The sequence below is a fragment of the Diabrotica virgifera genome, chromosome 5 (assembly GCF_917563875.1).
Source record: "Diabrotica virgifera virgifera chromosome 5, PGI_DIABVI_V3a".
NCBI classification, from domain to species: Eukaryota; Metazoa; Arthropoda; class Insecta; order Coleoptera; family Chrysomelidae; genus Diabrotica; species Diabrotica virgifera.
Window position 1 is genome coordinate 4,349,136 of NC_065447.1, and position 6,517 is coordinate 4,355,652.

Below are 6,517 nucleotides of genomic sequence, written 5' to 3' on the forward strand. Positions count from 1 at the left end.
TTAATCAATTTTTTTTTAAATGACCAAAGAGGTTTCTATAGGGCAGTCTGATAATTAACTTACCCATTGTAAATATGTTTATGATGAACAGGTGGCCGCATATTTTCAAAAGGATAATTTTTTTGGGAATTCATAAAATATTCTATATTACATTATTATATTTATCTTTTACATCTAGTCCTGTCGCCAGGGGGGTACAACGGCCTCCTTAATTCAGATGGACTTACCCAAGTTTTTTTATGTATTTTAACCCGTAGAACACGAATTTTTTGGGTAACAGTCGATCCGGATGTCGATAAGATTGTTATAAACAAAGAACTTGAGGAATTACATAGCAGCGATTTTTCGCAAAATAAAACATTTTTTTGTATTGTTTGGGTGATTCTCAGCAAAAATGTTCTTACAAGTTTTTTCGTAGGACTCATAGTTTTCGAGATAAACGCGGTTGAACTTTAAAAAAATCGAAAAAGTGCAATTTTTGAACCGAAATAACTTTTGATTAAAAAATAAAATAGCAATTCTGCTTACTGCATTTGAAAGTTCAAGTCAAATTCTATCGGTTTTAATTATTTGCATTGCTAAAAATTAAGTTTTTATTTGTTGAACAAAGCTATAAACACATAGTTTTTCCCGGGCCCAATGCATGCGTTTTAATGGACGTAATATACGTAGAAATTCTGTATGAGCGCCTACTCGTTCGATTTCAAATTAGAAATGCATTGAAAACATCATTCAATCACTATGTGTTATGTGTTTATAGCTTTTTTTAACGATAAGAAAATTAATTTTAGCAATGAAAATAATCAAAACCGATAGAATTTTACTTGAACTTTTAAATGCGATAAACAGAATTGCTATTTTATTTTTCAATCAAAAGTTATTCGGGTTCAAAAATTGCAATTTTTCGATTTTTTGTAAGTTCAACCACTTTTATGTCGAAAACTATGCATCCTACGAAAAAAATTGTAAAATAATTTTTTACTTAGAATGACCCAAAGAATACAAAAACATGTTTTGTTTTGCAAAAAATCGCTGTTATGTGATTCCTCAAGTTCTTTATTTATAACAATCTTATCGACATCCGGATCGACTGTTACCCAAAAAATTCGTGTTCTACGGGTCAAAATACATAAAGAAAACTTGGGTAAGTCCATCTGAATTAAGGAGGCCGTTGTACCCCTACTGGCGACAGGACTAATCTAGGTATGGTATAATACTTCTGTATTCAAAAGTTGAATGTTGTTTATGTTCAAAATACACTTGATTTATTAAAAAAAACTATTAAGCAGGCAACAGATAAAACATTAAGACAACAGATACTTACATTAGAATTAGCTTTGCATCCATGAAGATCTTGAGAATTAACTAAAATGTTTTTAATGTCCTTTTTGTAACCACTTTTAAACTCCCGTTTCTTATCGCCTGGCAATCTAATAAATATTTTATTTTGAGTTTCAATTTAACAGCTAGAATGTTCTTACAACACTTTCATAGTATTTACTTTTATTTTCCATAGTAAAAACACACACAATTCAATACATACTATCTCTTCAAAAACTGTGTTAGACTCAAAGTCAGGGCCGTAACTACCATTGGGGCAACCGGGACAGTGCCCCGGGGCCCCCGACCAAGGGGGTCCCGTGCATAGATTTTAACGAGGAAAATAAAAATATGTATTTTAGAAGCCGATCCCAACGAAATATTTTCAACTGACACAATTTTAAAAAGACCGCAACATAGTTTTAATTTTTCACTGGGGAAATTAGTCTTTTAGACTAAAATGCAATTGGATCAACACAGGGCCCCTGAGGCCTGAGCTAATCTGGGGCCCCGAGACCTTAACATAAAAATTTAAATTATTACTTAAGAAATTAGTTATTTCGGCGTAATTCAGGGCCCCCGCTACCATATGTGCAAAGTGTGCAATGCACACGGGCGCCATCCTTTAGGGGCGCCAAAACCCGGGGTCAAAAATTGCAAAAAAAAGCAAAGAAACAAAAATTAATTTTAAAATAAAAGTTGAGAAATTAAATAGGATTCAGTTTAAACACACACTAAATTTGATTAGTATATCATCCAGTTACTGCCGATTCCCATTTGCGATAACATGTCAGAAGTCAGGCATTTTAATTTATTTTGTTATGCTTTTATTCTATTTGTTTTATTTTGATATTTTAGCCTACTGTTGTCCATTTACTCACGGTTTTTGTGGTAAATTTTAAAAAACCGCTTGGATTGACATACAATTTGTCATACACATAGCTAACAAGAAAAGAAGTGATACCTACTGTGCTGATGTGTGCTTTTACTCTGGGGGTAAAAGAAGTATTCTCAGGCGTGAGAAAACATGCGTTCAAAATAAGTCCGGAATTGGATAACAAATTCTAAACAACTTTTGTTATATAGAGATTTTCACTAAGCCAATTCTTTTCGAGTTATTTGCGAGTATGTTCATTTTTCAACAAAAAAAAAACCGTTTTAGACGGTTTTTCACAATTAAAAACTAATTATTTTATCGAAAAAATACTCTTAGCAAAAATATAGCTTACAAGAAAGTGAAAAAAAAAATTTATATATGAAGTCTGCAAAACCCAATAGAAAGCAGAGTTGTAGCTAATGAAAAGTAGGTTCTTATTCGTCAAATTCCAGATCGAATATTTCAACGTGAAATAACCAAAAAATTAAGAACTTTTCAGGGAAAACTCATTAAAACTACTTTAAAATGTTTAAGAAAAGCTTTATTTATATGATCTGTAAGTTTCATCGCTGTAAAGTGCTCATTTTTAAAAATTTGGTTTTTAAAATAACTTTTTATAATAAATTCTTTTCCCAAATAACTTTAAAATTAATTAGTGATACCAAAAATCTCAAGCAGTAAAAAAATGTAGATTTTGCTTTTCTGAATATTTTGGATGTTTTGTTTTCCTGTAAGACAAAAATTGAAAGATATGGCTGTTCAAAATTTGCATACACTCACGATTAGTGACTCGTTCAGCCCTTTCGCCCTTTTAAATGCAGCCTTTTCAAAAATAAGCACTTTGAACCGATGAAACTTCAGATCATATAAGCAATTATTAAACAATACATAAGTAAAGTAACGTGAAGCGGTAACGATTAATTTCATTTGGGATGCTAATTATGGGGTGGTTTTCATGATTTTTTTACCAAAAAAAGGGACCAACATTATTTTTAACTTACTTACTTTTGATGTTAAAAAATATAGCTTCTTTTAAACACTTTAAAAAAGTTGTAATGAGTTTTCTCTGATAAGTGCTTGATTTTTTTTGTTATTTTACGTTGAAATATTTGATTTGAAATTTGACGAATAAGAACCTCCTTTTTATCAGCTACAACTCTGCTTCTACTGGGCCTGCAGACTTCATATATAGGTACTTACACAATTTTTTTCACTTTTTTATAAGCTATATTTTTTTTGATAAAATACTTGCTTTTTGAGTTATTTGCGAAAATCCGTCTAAAAACTTGTTTTTTTTTTTGAAAAATTAACATAAATTTACTCGCAAATTTAATAACTATTGAAAACGAAACTAACGAAAACTATTGAAAAGTATTGACAGAGAAAAATCTTTATAGAAGAAAAGTTATTTAAAATTAGTCATTTTATCCAATTTCGGACTTTTTTGAACGTATGTTTTTTCACCCCCGAGAAGGGGTGAAACTCACATTCTAAAGTTCAGTTTTCTAGTTTATTTCAAGCTAGTTTTTCTAGTTTATTTTCAAAAAATAAATAAAAAACATGATCCAAAATGCCTTAAGGGGTGCCAAAATCCTTTTTTGCACACAGGCGCCAGTACCCCTTACGGGGGCCCTGGGCGTAATAGAACCTAAACTGCCATTGGAAGAGGGAAGCCCGGGCTAAGCTGGGGCCCCGAGACCTTTCGTAAACATATAGATCGTGACTGAGGAAATTAGTTATTTTGGCGAAATAAAAACTAAAATGCAACCGAAATAGGGACTCCAGGTACCAGCTACTTTGTCTTAATCAATTTACCCCAGGCCACATCTTGGTACATGAAAGGAACCACATATTGAAAAGAAAGGTATCTTCTTCTTAACGTGCCCTATCAAGTCCCCTTGACGTTGGCGATTAACATGGCGAAACTGTCTCTGTCTCGAGCTATTCTAAATAGGTGTTCTGCTTTCTTTATTCCTGTCCACTCCCGGATATTCAACCAAGAGGCCTGCTTTCTACCAATTCCTCTGCGTCCTTCGATTTTACCCATCATAATAAGTTGAAGAATATTATACCGGTCTCCCCTTACTACGTGTCCAAAATAGGCCATCTTTCTATATTTGATGTTGTCAAGCAGCTCGCGGGTAGCATTTGCTCTCTTAAGGACTGCCACATTTGTCAGCATAGCCGTCCATGGTATTTTTAGAATACGTCTGTGCAGCCACATTTCAAAGGCCTCCAAACGGTTAATGGTGGATATTTTTAATGTCCATGCTTCGACACCATACAAGAGGACTGACCAAATGTAGTATTTAATCATGCGCTTTCGAAGTTGAAGTTGCAAGTATCATTACAGAAGAATGACCTCATTTTTAAAAATGTCGTGCGGGCTATCTCGATTCTACATTTTATCTCTTTATCTGGATCTAGTTGTTCAGCAATATATGGCAACCCAGATATTTAAAACTGGGTACTTTTTGAATTATATGACCATCAACATATAACCGTGAATCTTGATGGGCCAAACGGCTAAATACCATGTATTTTGTTTTTGAACAGTTTATATTTAGGCCAAACTCTCTTCCCACTCTGTCAATGGCATTTAAAAGGTGTTGTAATCCATTCATATCATCACTTAAAATAACTATATCGTCTGCATATCTGATTGTATTTATCAGAATTCCATTAACCTTCACACCCCATTCCAAATTATGCAGCGCTTCCTTAAATATTCTATCTGAATACAAATTGAACAACAGTGGGGACAGTATACAACCCTGTCTGACGCAAAGAAAGGTATACATAAGATAAAATGAGCACATTAGGAGCAGTCCCACCAGTACACTGACTAGCTTCACTGAGTGTGCTTGGCTCACACTGCAGTAGCTTAAGGCACCTTAAGGTACTTTTAAATCAAAGTGAACGAATTCGTAGGTGTTCGCTTGGTTATTCGTTACAAAGTAAGATCATTTACATTGTAGCGAACGAACGCATTCGTTGATAATCCGTCCGCAATGTCAGATACAGATGAAGCTGTAATCATTAGCGCTGCTAATTTTATAGTTATTGCAGGACATGCTGAAAAAAAAAAGAAAGGAGAGAGTGTGGTGTTCACATAGGAGAAACTGCGCTTTCAAGGGGTTAAATATCAAACATTTTTCCTGGCCCCCCTTGCGCTGGAGGTAAATTTCCCAGACCTCCCGGTAGGGGGCCCCCAGATCACATTTGCTCCGGGGCCCCCAACATCGTAGTTACGGCTCTGCTCAAAGTAAACAAAATTGTATGTAATTTTAAATGAAACGTTAGAAATGTCATACAAAATATGATGTTATGACGTCAAAAGGGTTTGAGCGCTTTTTAGATTGTTTGAAATGCTTTAAATACATAGAAGATTTTAAAATTGTACTTACATACATACATAATCGATGATCCTCTTATACCGTAAGGTGTCGAGGTGTCTTTACTCGTTATTCTCTGCGATCTTACGCCACTTTTTTCGGTCCCTAGCTAATTCTTTGGCTTCCTGTTTTTCCCTATCGGCCTCGCTTCCCATGCCATTTTATCCTGTCTGCCGTCGTTTATTCTAAATAAGTGCCCAGTCCATTTTAATTTCTTTTCATGGCTTTTTTCCTTTAATGATTTTACTTTTAATTCTCTTCTAATATCTTCGCTACGTCTTTTATCGGTTCTCCTAGCTCCCACGACTTAAATACCTCATTTCGGCGGCTTACAATCTCTTTTCTAGTTTGTCGTTCAATATCAATTCTTTGCTCCATATGTAGTGATAGGTACGTAAATTGTTTTAAATATTATCATTTTGATTTTCCTAGTTATTTCTTTATTTAAGAAGTTTATATACAGCGAATGATATGTTCTTGTGGCTGCTTTTATCCTATTTCCAATTTCGTCTTCTTGTGTACCCTTCTTATTTAAAATTATTCCAAGGTATTTAAATGTATCTACCTGTTCTATTTCTTTGCCTTGGATTTCAATATTTAGCTTAACATCTTTCTTGGATATTGCCATTACTTTTGTTTTTTCCATATTAATTATTAGATTGTAATTTTTTAATTCTGCCTCCCAGGTTCTTATGTTCTCCTCCAGATACAATTGTACTTATTAAATTATGAGGTTTTGAGGCGTGAAATTTTGGAAATCTTATTTTTAACATTATTATGTAATAAAACAAAAATGTGCAAGTTCCCTATTAATTAGTTTTAATTTACCACCGAATTCAAAATCACAATTTTTCAAGTGCTTGCAATAGTATGAATCGTATGAACACCAAGTTTTGTAAAGTACAGTAGAACCCCGCAAATCCGA